This window comes from Adiantum capillus-veneris, chromosome 14 (assembly GCF_014529385.1).
Source record: "Adiantum capillus-veneris isolate H3 chromosome 14, ASM1452938v2, whole genome shotgun sequence".
NCBI classification, from domain to species: Eukaryota; Viridiplantae; Streptophyta; class Polypodiopsida; order Polypodiales; family Pteridaceae; genus Adiantum; species Adiantum capillus-veneris.
In genome coordinates this window covers 6157741-6172709 of record NC_140944.1, presented here as the reverse complement: position 1 = coordinate 6172709, position 14969 = coordinate 6157741, and the positions used below count along the sequence as shown (strand labels likewise).

Below are 14969 nucleotides of genomic sequence, written 5' to 3'. Positions count from 1 at the left end.
AACAGATTTCCGATAAAATTTGTAAGGTTACACTATGAATTTAATTAGTTAAGTAAAATTGAATGGTTTCAATAATCATTACTGTTAAAGACTTTTTATCCTAAGACTCTAGAAATTGTAGATATTTTCAAAATTAATCATTAAAAGTCAACAAACTAGTAGAAAATTGATTATGTGTATCTGGGGGATTGTGTGGGATAATGATGAACTTTTCCAAACTAGATTTAGCGGCAGGGGGCGTTTTTGGAGCTGAAGGGCTGCCTGGGATGCAAGTTACTGCCATTTTTCAGCCTGTGAGTACCCAAAAACCTATAAATATGACCCTTGCTTCACAATTTCAGACAGACTGGGAGCCTTGGTACATTCTGTCTCATCTAGAGGACCTCTACGCAGAAATCATGAGACCTCTACTCAAAAATCCTTTCTTAATTCAAAATTCTCTGTTGATTATTGTGATTAAGCTTAGGGATACTAAGCTAATTAATTATTATATCATATTAGCACTGAAGTTACTCATTTTAACCATAAATTAATTAAAATTATACAAATTAAGTTTAGTTAAGATGAGATAATTATCAGAGTTGTGTTAGACTGTCATTATGCTAAGAAAATTATCTTGTAATTTTTTGAGTAATTTTAATAATTAATTAATCCGAATTACACTGTTTTTGAGAGAAAAATAAAAGGGAAAATAATCAAACTAATCCAAAATGCTTTGAGATATTTATAAGAGGGAAATCACATCTTAGGGAACCAGGGATATTTTAACCTCAAATAATTAGTCTACCTAGTTATCTTAGTAGAATTACACTGTTTTTATGAGAAATTAAAAGATAGAAAATAGCAAATTGATCCAAAATGCTTTGAGATAATTATCAAAAGTAAATCACATCTTAGGAAACTCGTGATAATTATCTTAACCTTAGATACTTAGTCTACCTAATTATCTTAGTAGAATTACATTGTTTTTACGGGAAATTAAAAGGGGGGAAATAGAAAATTGATCCACAATTCTTTGAGATAATTATCAGAGGTAAATCACATCTTATAAAATCCATGATAATTATCTTAACTTCACATAACTAGTTTAACTAATTATCTCATTATAATTATATTGTTTTTTGAAGAAATTAAAAGGGAGAAAATAGCAAATTGATTTGAAATGCTTTGAGATAATTATCAAAAGTAAATTACATCTTATAAAACCTGTGATAACTATCTTAACCTGAGATAATTAATTTAACTAATTATCTCAATAAGAAAACACTGTTTTAATGGGGGAAAATAGTAAATTAAACTAAAAACCTTTGAGATAATTTTCACAGGTAAGTCACATTTTGACAAACCCGTGATAATTATCTTAATGACGGATAATTAGTTTAGCTAATTATCTTGGTAGAAAAACACTATTTTTTATGGTAAATTAAAGGGGGAAATTAGTAAATCATGTGATATTATTACATGCTATTTATTAGAGCTATATTATAAGATAAAGAGGTCATGATAATCATGTCAAGGTTAGAAAAGTAGTATAGATATTTATCTAAGTCAAATTATACTAATTCTAGCTGAGAACTAAAGGGAGAAATTAGTAAAACATGTGATATGATTACATGCTATTTATCAGAGTTAGATTACATGATAATGAGACCGTGATAATTATTTCAAGGTTAAAAAAGTAGTATAGATATTTATTTAAGTCAAATTATACTAATTTTAGCTAAAAACTAAAATGGAAAATGAGTAAATCATGTGATATGATTACATGCTATTTATTAGAGTTAGATTACATGATAATAAGGTCGTGATAATTATTTCAAGGTTAGAAAAGTAGTATAGATATTTAAATAAGTCAAATTATACTAATTTTAGCTGAAGATTAAAGATGGAAATTGTATAGTTAAGTTGAAAAATAATAAGATAATTATCAAAGGTCAAAAATATCCTTATCTACTTGTGATAATTATACCATAGATAATTAGTGGGTTAGGAAATTATAATTGACAAAAAGTTCTATTTTTAGCAAAAGATTAATTAAAATAAATAGATTTTGCGATCAAAAGTTTTTAGGAAAATTATAGTAAGTGTAAACCTTTGATATTAAGTTGAAGAAATGAAATCTTTGAGAGAAATTAAATAGAATAAATGTTAAGCTCAAAATAAGCACTTTTCAAGCTTAAAATTTGATGGAAAAATTAGGAAAAAGATATACAAAATTATTAAAAAATTAGGATAGCTTAGAAAACCCTTAGGGAAGCTGTGGAAAAAGTTATCATGCCTATATAGGAAAATAAGAAATTACTAGGTCAAGAATTTACCAATTAAGACTATAAATTTAACTTAGATTTGGGTAAAATTGGATACAAAGGTTAAGTTTAGATAATTTACCTAATGATTAGACGTCCTTTTTATAAAGATAAGAAGTATGGCACCTAAAAGGACCCAAGCCAATCCTACATCTGATGATGAGGACAGAGCTCTAAAAAGAACTAGAGCGTCGCACGACGATGGCGCTGGGCCTAGTAGTAAGCCTACGGAGGAGAGTCTTCAGACGCCAGCGCAGCAACAGATGGCCGATCAGTCCCAAGTGGGTTTTCCATTATTCAATTAAGTCTTTAAACAGTTTAAGTTCTTTTATAAGTTAACATTGCATATGTAAGGAGTGAGTAACAATCAGAAAAGTAATAATTGACCAAAAATGGAAAGTAACTACCAACGTGCATAATATAGGAAAAATTTATTTGGGTTAAAACTGGTTGAACTAGGAAAGATATGATTGATCATCCTTGTGACAGCTTGTCTCAAGACACCTCCGACTCCTTGGTATATTTTGATGAATAATGATGGCTTTCCAGCCACGGATAAGTCGGTTACCCCCATGAACGATGAGTTTCTACTCCATGTCATGTCTTGATGTTTCTACATAAGTTAGGATACCGTTTTTATCCTAGGAGAGTCTCTTGGTTGTATGGGCAATTGGTTTGGTGTATGGGTACCCGGAACCTTGGGTGGGGGTTTATCCACTCCGGATTGTGAACAAGGAATGGGTGCCATTTTTTCACCCTTATGTGATCTTGAGACAAGAAGAGTACTGTTCATGGTTATTATGGACAATGTTTTGATTGACAGTACCCTGTCTTAAGTTTAAAGATGCCTGTTTGTTAAAAGAATGCTTTTCAATACTATCTTTATACTTGATTGAAGGAAATACTGTGACGGAACGTTAAAAGAAACCATTATTTTAAATGTTAAAACAATGTGATAGTAATTAGAAAATAAAGGAATCATGTGTGAGTCGGGGTGGTAAGTGGGGATTGACTAAGGTTGTCAATCATGGACGGGTGGACCTGATTAGTCAGGTAACTATCCATCCCTGCGCACTAAAACGTTTATAAAACTTCTTCACTTGGAAGAGGAGTCCACCAGCGGCTTTGCCCTCACATCTATTAGGGGGAAAAAAGCGTTGGTTGAGGATACCTTAGCCCAATTGTGGCAGTTATAGGGCCGAAATAGTTTTTTGGACTTTTAATACGTTGTTCCGTTTCCGCTGCGAGACAGTACTAGGTCTTCTTCTAAAGCTATAGACCCAAGTCATTGTCAATGGTAAAGGTCTATTCCTTGGATTTTTCTTGTTTAGAGACTCTGAGTTTTATCAGACCTAGAGACGTGTCAAGGATCCCATCCGGATCTTGGTATTAGCGGGTTGGGGATCTCACAATTTAGGCCATTCAAGTAACATACATATGCACCATGACAGCCCTAGGGTCATAGGATCTCTCATTGGAGTAGCAGACAACCTATGGCCCTTGAGCTTATACATTGACACCCTATGGACCTAGGGCCATAGGATCTTTAATAAGAATAGAGGTAAACCTATGACCATAGGGCTAGATGTGTCAATGTAAAAGCTCTCAAAGAGCATTTAAAAATTCATGGGAACCTACATGGGCACCATGGTAGCCCTAGGGCCATAGGATCTCTCATTACAATATGAGAAAACCTATGGCACTTGAGTTTATACATTAGCACCCTATGACCCTAGGGCCATATGATCTCTCATTAGAATAGAGGGAAATCTATGGTCCTAATGCTAGAGAGTGACCTAGGTGTCAATGTAAAAGCTCTCAAAGAGCATTTAGGCCATTCAAAGGCACTTACATGGGCACCTTGGCCTCCCTATGGCCCTGGGACCATTTGATCTCTCATTGGAAAAGAGGGAAACCTATGACCTTTGAGCTTGTACATTGGCACCCTATGGCCTTGAAGCAATAGGATCTCTCATTAGAAAAGAGAGAAATCTATAACTTACCTATGATCAAAATCATGTGTCCTAGAAACCATAATGGGCCATATAGTGCCAATTTATCTACACCTTGTAGTCAAAGTCTAGCATGCGGCTAGAAGGCCTTTTAGGGTGGTCCTTAAATTTCTACAAGCTCTATTGCAACGATATCCTTGGTCTTATTAAATATATTCTCAAAAATCTATTTATTTTCTCACATATGAAATTTGTCATTTGGATACTCTCTAATTTGTTTTTAAGAGTGTGACAAATCAAACAATAGGTGTTCTTTAAAACTTGTAGTCCTTCAAAATGATATTGCGGCTGACGCAGTTTCACCTGAGTAAAACCTTTTGAAATCACGGTTGACAAAGTTTCTTAGTACTTGCCTTTTTTGAGGTGATGAAAACTACCAAAATGATGTTGAAAAATTGATAGTGTTACAAAAATGGTGTTTGTTGAACACCCTCTATCTTGAAGATACTATACTCCTTGCACTTAGTACTTTGTTGTACATGAGATAAAAACCATAAATTTTAAGAAGTGAGCTGTTGGCAATATTTGTGTACAACTCATACAGATTTGGTGTAATCAATGCATATGCTGCTAATCAGTCATATCAATGGTGTTTTTAAACACCTCCTTTTTTGAGACACCACCTCTAGAAGCTGTATTAAATTTTTAAGGCATGTATGAAAGTTTTGAGAGACCATGTCTAGAAGCTTTATTTATAGTTTCTTTGGCACAAAAATATATTTTTTAACACTATGCCATACATGACTAGTTATGGTCTTAGGGCCGTAGGCTACTCCACAATATTCTTTAGGTTTTTTTTATCATCAAATGTTAATTTGGGTGTTGTACATACTATAGTGTGGCTAAAACTTGCTAGTATTTTAAAATTGGGACTAGCTATTTTCTCGTACTTGAGATTAACTTAACTAATTTTATAATAAGAGTTATTGGTGCTTTTTGTGTCTAGATATTATTTTTAATATAAAAATATAAAACTTGGGTGTTAGAATCATGACATCTTATCTAAATTAAGGGAAAATTGAGCTAAAAAATAGTAGAATAGCATGATCCTAACACACCAATTTAGCATTTAGGAAACTGGATTGTTTTAATTCATCTAAAATGGTGTTGTATAATTATTTTTGCGCTTCTTTTAAATTTTTATTACATTCAAACCATTCTATAAGAGTTGCCTTTTGATTTTTTCCTTTTCAACAATTTGCCTCAAATCATCATTGTCTTGAAAATATACATGGTTTTGGTTCTCTAAATGGACCTATTACAAAATTATGAAATTAAAATATATAAGATTTATTATATTTAGAATTTTTTTACAAATTTGACACACATGTAACCGTTATATCTTGATTTTCTTCATGAAGTTTACATTGAAGGATTCTCCAACATGCCTCTGACAGAGATACATATCTTGCATTCACGTATTTTTTTATTTCATCAAATTTCATCATTCTTTGTTTGTTGATGATTATTGGCTGCTTAAAAATACAATGTTGCTCTGTCATGACCTTTGTATACCTATTTGTAGAGGTATTTTATTGCCAATATGGTTGAAAAAACCTCTACATTTATATGTGCATTAAATTTCATAGTCAAAAATGGATTATAAGGAACAATCCATCTATTATCCAGCTTTCATTCTTTAGACCGTATTGATTTTCCATTGTCGCGTCTCATATATATTGGATATCCATCACCATCCAATGTAGTGGTTTCAAAAAAAATTATTGGATAATGGCGAATGCATTTACCATTTTTCATGCAAGATGCATTTTTATTGAAATCTCCACATGGACCATTTATATTGCATCGACAAACAATATTAGAAAGCTCAAAAAAAAATTCTTTGTTTGGAATCTCAGCACAAAACAATATGTCATAGTGTTCAATATTGCTTGGTTTGTTTTCCTTTGTCAATATTAGAAGAATATGAGAATGGGGTAAACCTCTCTTTTGAAATTCGATAACAGAGACATGACCCTTGATTTTGCCAAAAATCTGTTGTTTTGTCAAATACGTCATTAATTCGTTGTGCTTTTTGTGAAAAACTCTTGTAGTTAAGTCTAGTCGATCATTAGGTTTTTTATTTGGAAGCAAAGCATCTTGAATTTCCTTCCATTTGGGATTACATGTGAATGTTATAAACAAATCTCGTTTACCATTGGATATAAAAATCGCCGTTGCATCTTGATAAAGTTGATGCATAAAACGTGGTCCACTTTGGAAACTCGATGGTAAAATTCTTCTTCTTCCTGTAGTGTTTCCATTAATTTGGATTGAAGCATCCATTGTACTCACCATATCGAAAAGTCTTCATTTCTTAGATTCGATTGATTATTCCTCAACCAAAATAACCTGGACTCTTCAGTGCTAATATAAGCGTCGACTAAATATTGTTGAAGAAGCCTACCTCCCTCTTAACAGACATGCATTTGTGTCTTCTCTGATTTGCAACTCGTAAGCATAATACTCTCTTTGAGTAATAAACTGTTTTTCTTTCTTCTTCTTGTGTTTGCAGGTATCTTGAATATGCTTTGGCATATTAAATGCCAACCTTCTTCTCCTTTAGGGAAAAGCAAAACATAGGTTAATGGCATATAAGAGCTGTTTAGATTTGTGATTCTCTTGATACTGCCATTAATATTCAATAGTTGAATATTGCAATGTCCAATATGTTCATCATCTCCATGATCCGGCATTATAGCTGCAACTTCACTTCCTGAAGGTACTCCATATTGCTTTGCTACTTTGTTGGACTCATAAATTACTAACTTGACATCACTGTTAGCATTTTGATTTAGATGTTCTCGAAATGCTTTGAAATGTTTGCATACGGATTCCAAATATGCATCATTTTTTATAAACTAAGAACAATTGTTACATCTATTTTGTTCATTCTCTTTACTCGATTTTCTAGCTCATGTTTTGTGTTGTAAATATATAGTTGAGCATACTTTGGCTATTGAATTCCATCTTTTGAATTCGGTAATAAATTACCAATTTTGTGATCTATGGATCCATGTATTCTAAAATTATAGACTCCTTTTTTTGTGTGACTGTCGTCTCAATATTTGCTCTAATAGATACAAAAGCCAAAATATTGTTATAACCGTGAATATTTTTTTGAAAACTTATGCTTTTTGAATCACATGACTCAATTAGCTCTTTGACTTCTTGAAGAGGAGGTTCTGAGAGATTTTCCAAAGCTATTTTGTCGTTATTGCAGCAATGTTTACCCTTTTGCGTTTTGAAAACCATTTTGTTTCATCTTTCCAAAGAATGGCAGAGCAAAACTGACACTTGAAGTTTAATATTCCAAAAGTATGATGATTTACATTGTGTTGTTGAATAGGCAATAGAGAAGGATGATCAATGTCAGTAACATGTGCTATAATATGATCGATGGAGAGGTATATTTCTTCTTTTGATCTCTTATTATCTTTTTTTTGTTTCATGCCCATCCTTGGGGAGTTTGAATTCTATTTCTTATGTCCCATTTTAAAATGAAATATTTAATCTATATATTCTTTATTATTTAATTTATTTTCTAAGTAGCATATGAATTATTGCTATTAAGTTGTTATAAATATATGATATACCAATATGTTCTATATCTTGTAAAGATTTAACATATGATCTATTGATTTTCATTAGTTCTATTTGAAGTTGTCGCCTTTGTTTAGCTACTTTTGTGAGTTCTTGTTTTTTCTTTGTTTGTGTTCTCTCTCTTGCTTTTTTTTTTGCATGTTTTTCCCGAGTAGTCTAAAAGCATATAAAGATGATCCAAATACTATGTTCTCAAAGTAATTGTATTTAAAACAAAATACAATATATTATTATTCATGTATATATATAAATATATATCTAGTATTATAAATGGTTTTAATAAAGTTGTTAAAAAATATATATTTAAGATATTGTTTATACCTGTTTTTTTTCTATATTGTGTAATTTACTTTGACTAATTTTAAATCCATCAAGATTCAATTGTTGTGTTCTTTTGAAAGTTTTTCTCTCTGCCTCTATTTGTTGACGATCTTTTCTTGAACTTTTAAGAATACTTTGAAGTTCTTCTGTATTTTTTATTTCCATTTGTATTTAACGAAATGATATCATTTTAAAATTAAAATATCATCACAAAAATATACATTCATAAATATATAAATAAAGTATATGTAGATATCTACTACTTATGAATATACAAATTTTATGCTAACATGTATGTACATAGATACTTATATTTATACTTTATAAGCATAAAACTATTTTCACGGTTTATATAACTTTATTTAAATCAGTTACTATGAGCATATATTTGATCTTAATTTTTTGTTTTCATCATATTAAAAGATAAATTAGATACTGGTTGGAGACATTTTAATGTAAAAAAGATATATGAATTTTTTATATAGTATTGGTTTTAAAAAGGACTTTAAAGTTTTTTGGGATTGATAATTCTCTCCAGAGAATGGATTATAGAGTGTACATATTTTGATCCATTACTTTTTTATGAAGAGATGATGAAGTTGAGCAATCAATGTTTGGTGATTTGTTTCTTCTCTTCTTAGCCTTTAATTCAACTTCACTTTGATATTCTTTCTTAATTGTTTTATTTTTCCGCTTGCTAATACGGATCATTTTGGTATTTCTTCTTTGTTGTCTTTAAGTTCATGATTTTCTATAGAAAAAATGTTATCATACTCAATAAGTGCCTCTTAGAAAATTGATTAAAATTAATTGCATTTACATTTTTTAATTGAGTATAAATTTAAATCAATTTGTTTTACCATGAACTATAGCATAATTGACATCCATTTTATGTTCTTGAACTCTAAAACCAATAATTCACTATATAATTAAACTAGTGTGTGTGTGTGTGTGTGTGTGTGTGTGTGTGTGTGTGTTTGTGTGTGTGTGTGTGTGTGAGAGAGAGAGAGAGAGAGAGGATGTGTTTGCTTGTGTTTTTTTGAATATATAATTTGTGTCTATATATATTAATCAATTACATGAAATAAATATCAATTTATTAATGAAAAATATTACATTGTTGCAATGATCATACATGCATGTGTGTGTGATTATATATGTGTTTGCGTGTCTTTTTTCAATATATAGTTTGTCTCCATATATATAAATTCATTACATGAAACAAAAATAAAATTCTAAATGAAAAACATTACATCCGTGCAATGAGCATTTATGCATGTGTATGTGTATACGTGATTTATAGAGAGAAGGGGGGGGGGGGGGAGAGTGTAGCAAGATATTTGAAATCAATAAGCACAGCTATTAATGATGGAAAAAGCATCTGAATGTTACATTTTGGTTTTTTTTAATGTATAAAGCGATTTAAAAAAAAAAACATATATGAATTCAATGCTTGTTAATTTTTATCAGTACATTTGATACTCATAGATAATAGAAACTAATAATTACACTTATGTTCTTAATGATTTCAATATAATTTTTTGTATAAAAAACTATCAAATTTCTATGTAATCTATTTTTTTATGCACATACATATTTTTTTAGAAGCTAAATATTACAAACATATATATTCACATATTATCAATAGCATAAAGAGAGTTCGTTAGAATACTACCTTCTTTCTTTTTAATAAACTTCAAATTTTTCTTTGTACGTATATGTTTTTTCTCTTGTAAAACCTAAATATTATCCCAAACATGAGTTTTTAAAAATAAAACAAATTTATATACAAATATATATATGTATATATATATATAAATAGTTGCATGATTTAATTATCTCCAAGAAATCAAGGTTTCTTGCTTTAGATTTTATCTTCAAAAATTAAACATATGATAGAATAGATATAAGTTATATGATTCAAAAAAGAATAGGATATGCATGAGCTCTTTAATACAAAAGAATGTGATCAACGCAACGTTTAATTCCAATAAGATCCATGAATAAACTTTACAATGAGTTCTAGTCCCTCAAAACTTCTATGAGAAAACAATGTACCTCCATTTTCATATGCATACCTTAAATCTACATATTTATTATGACCTGCAAACAAATCATAACTATCTATTATATCTAGCATTTGCTTGTATCTCATTAGCTTTATTTGCTCCCTAAAGTGATGACTATTATGAGTAATGATTTGAAGTGTTCCCCCTATTTTACGAAATGACCCCCAAGTGTTTGATGTTTCTATCATCCATGGATAATCCCAACCTGTAGGCATCAACTCTCTTTCAAACTCCAAAGATAGAGCAATTTGTGTCTCCAATGGTAATAATTTAAAGATAGCATTTGTCATTTTTCTAATGCAATTAAAAATATATATATTAAATTATTTATATATTCATTCATAATTTGAATATACAAACCATTCATATATTTTTATATCTTTTTATACATAGATTTTTTTTTAAAATGAAGACTCTTTAAAAAAACGATAAATGCAACACCATGTCAAAGGTTTTGTATCTCATCTATTTAATTGCATATTACTATCCAAATCACTATTAAAAGTGCATTAACTAGATATCTTGCCATAAAAATAAGAACTTAAAGGTTATTTTCTTCATTAGATTGTTATTTATACAATTAAAGTTTTTATTTTTTCACTCTTTGCTATTAAATATAAGCAGCTAAAATAAGGAAAAACATAAGCAATACCTTTGTGAAGGTTATAGAGTCTTCAAATTAGAGAACAAATGAGTGAAATTTGTGGTAAACAATTCTTCCAACTCTAATTGTCTGCAAGGAGAGATCTTTCTTATGTTGAAAATATTCTGCTACATGCATATGATAGATGACATGTTAACTATGAATTGTACACCATGAAAGTTCTTAGTGTATATATGTATGTACATCATAAAATTTACTTACTATTAGACATTTTTAATATATTCATATTTGAAATCAATATGAATCCAAATTGATACATACAAAAAAAAACTCAAGTCAAGGAAAGCAGGACCATTTATTATTGAAAAGATTATGTAATGTGTATGATAGAGAGATAGAATGGGGAGAGAGAGAGAGAGAGAGAGAGGCGTTTTACTTTACCTTGAAGTATCTACTCAAAGTTTAAAAGTATTTGGCAAGTATCTTGCAATTCCCATGACATCAACTAAGAAAAGACACAAAAATATATGTTAGTTTAAAAACTATACATGTCACCATAATATGTAAAATGTCACATTATGATGAATTGAGCAAGTAAATTAAGACTCAAATATTTGTAGGGAAATCTTATGTAGATTTTTTAAGGAAAAATGTTTTGCAATGGGGTCATTGAAAATGTGATTGATTTTTCAACAGGTTATTCTTAACCATTATTATTGTGTTTGTCAACAATATTAACCTAACACTCTTCTTTGACATGGAAAATTTGTCCAATCTTCAAAAAAATTTGCACGCACACCACATACACTATCAAAAGAGTCCAACAGCCAACAATAATGTGTCAACAGCAATAGAGGCATAATAAGCGACACATGCAATAGTGCCTCCATTTGATAGGGCATGCCACATGTGTATCACACTTAATTAATGTGGGTGCATCGCAGAAAGAATGATCTCTCTCTCTCTCATCATTGTACGTATGATGATAATTAATTAAGTAAACATTGATATATGAAAATGTTCTATTAGATACACAACGTTATCCACATAAATCTAGCATATGGATTCATAAACATATGAATATTTATTAGCAAATTGTTGTCCTAACTTTGGTGTGGGTGGGTTTGGGTCCAGTTCCAATAATTGTTTAGAGTTGTAATGGACCAAAGGGTTAAATTCATTGGAGATTTTGAAGAATCAAAAATCACCTCGAGGTGCATCTACCTACCTACATTGTACATACACAATGATACCCTACGATTCTTGAATTGTCATGTTCATGAACCGGATATCACATACACTATCAAAAATCACATTGAGGTGCATCTACCTACCTGAATAGTACATACATTACAATAGCTCTCGCACATACAACACATACACTATCAAACATAGCCCTTTTTCTCACAATCATGGTTCGACCTTCTATGATGTAGACAACTTTCTTAAGTTAAACATCTTTTGCTACATGCATACGATACATGACATGCATGAGCAAGCACATTAGGACTTTAAAAAAATTATAGAAAAGTTTTACCTATTTTTCAACTGACAATTTTTTTATAATGGGTTCATTATAAATGTGAGCGAGTGTTCAACAAGTTATTTCTCACAATCCTTATTGTGCTTGTGAACAATTTTTAATAACACTCTTCTTTGACATATAAATTTATATGGAAGAAGTCATGGCGACAATGAATAGGACACCATGTAAGTTCTTATTGTATATGTTTTTGTAACACATAAAATTAACTTAAGTTTAGACATGCTTAGTATATTCATATATGAAATCAAAATTCATCGTAAATAATACATATTTTAAATCTCTCTTTAACGTAAGTATGATTTTGAAAAGATTAAGTGTATGACATATATAGAGGGGGGGGGGGGGGGGGGAGAGAGAGAGAGAGAGAGAGAGAGAGAGAGAGAGAGAGTGAGTTACCTTGGGGTATTTACTTGTGTAAAAAGTACTCATTAAGTAAATTGCAATTCCAATGAGATCAACTAAGAGTATACAGAAAAAAAGATGATAGTTTAAAAACTATATATGACACCATAGTATGTAAAAGATTGCAATATGATGCCATCAAAAATAAAGTTAGGATTTAAATATTTGTAGAAAACTCTTATATCAATTTTTTTTACAATGGGTTCATTACAAATGTGAATGTTTTTTGGCAAAGTTAGCTCTCATAATCCTTATTGTGCTTGTCAACAATCTTTAATAACACTCTTCTTTGACATGGTAAATTTATCCACTCTTAAAAATATTCCTATACAGTAAAGCTATTAATATTTTCCTTTTAATTTATTAATTTATAGAGAAAGAGAGATAGGTGTTTTACACTACTTTGAGGTATCTACTCAAAGTTAAAAAGTATTTGGCAAGTAAATTACAGTTTCCATGACCTCAACTAAGAGTAGACACAAAAATAGATGTTAGTTAAAAAACTTTAGATGCCACCATAATATGGAAAAGGTCGCAATATGATGAATTGAGTAAGTCAATCAAGACTCAAATATTTGTAGGAAAATCTTAGGTAGGTTTTTGAAGGAAAAATGTTTTGCAATGGGGTCATTGAAGATGTGATAGATTTTTCAGCAAGTTAGTCTTAACCATTCTTATTCTGCTTGTCAACAATATTAACCTAACAATCTTCTTTGACATGGCAAATTTGTCCAATCTTAAAAAAAAATCACACATACACTATCAAAAGAGTCCAACGACTAACAATAATGTGGCAGCAGCAATAGAGGCATAATAATCGACACATGCAATAGTGCCTCCATTTGATAGGGCATGGCACATGTGTATCACACTTAATTAATGTGGACGCATTACAGAAAAAACAAAATCTCTCCCTCTCTCTCTCTCTCTTGCTCACTCCATCTCTGTGTGGTTTCTCACCTTCCTTGCAAGCTACAACTCTCGCAAGGTTGTGCATGCCTCCTTGTGATGTAGATGTTAGGGTTCCGATGCCCATTACAAATTCGAATTGTTTTTTCCTAGATCGGTGTTTTGAACTATTACCACATTCTTTCAAGATGCAATTGTAGATGATTGTGTTTGAAGAGTTGCCCTCGCTTTGCAAAACCCATGGCTTGTTGGCCATGTCCACTTTGTTCTCTTTGGCAAGTTATTGGGAAGCTTGGGGTATATATCCCCTTCCCTTATATCTCTTTCTCCCTGATCGAGCCCCCTTCTCTCTACCCCACACACGCACACACAATCTTTCTCTCATTCCAGAGTGGCTGCATCATAAGCGCGGGCGACATCCTCGATAGCCAGTGGTGGCACCTGCCAATGCGGCCCCATATCTCAATTGTTGCATGCAATAATATGGGCTCTTCGCCACCATTATCATGCCACCCTTCCTAAGGTTAGCCAACACAAACTGTCTTAGTGCTTTGTAGGCAAGTGGAAAGCGAGTGGGAATTGTGGGGCTTGTAAGGATTGGCATGGCCATAACAAAGCAAGCGGCTGAAGTTTTTGGGTGCCCAATGGCATTTAAAGGTAGGTCAACAAAGTTAGAAATACCTTATTCGGACTATTCCAATGAAACTGAGTTGGCAACTAATTTAGATGTTTTAATGATCACTTGCCCCTTGATGGAGGGGACAAAGGGCAACATTAACCCGGAAGTCCTCGATGCATTGGGTCCATGTGGATTCTCATAAACATAACTCGAGGTTTGATAGCTCGAGGTCCGATATAGATGAAGTAGAACTTGTGAAGGCATTGGTGGAGGGCCGTATCGGAGGAGATGTCCTGGATGCGTTTGAGAATGAGCCTCAAGTCCCCCAAGAGCTGATGTCTTTGGATAGTGTTGTTTTGACTCCTCATGTTGGTAGTTTAACATGGGAAATTAGGAGGGTTATAGAAGATCTTGTTGTTTCCAACCTTGAAGCCTATTTCACTGGCAAGCCTCTTCTAACTTTGTCCTAAAAGTAAACTAAGCAATCTACCCACATTGGTTAATGGAACTATGATGATTCTCTCATTGGACGTACTTGCTACCATTTCTTATCTACAATGTGGCTGCCTTGTTGTAGT

General features: G+C 31.6%; 1 pseudogene; it reads left to right on the top strand.

Moving 5' to 3' along the window:
- Positions 1-203: 203 nt before the first annotated feature.
- Positions 204-14861, top strand: LOC147441836 (hydroxyphenylpyruvate reductase pseudogene; annotated as a pseudogene).
- Positions 14862-14969: the final 108 nt, after the last annotated feature.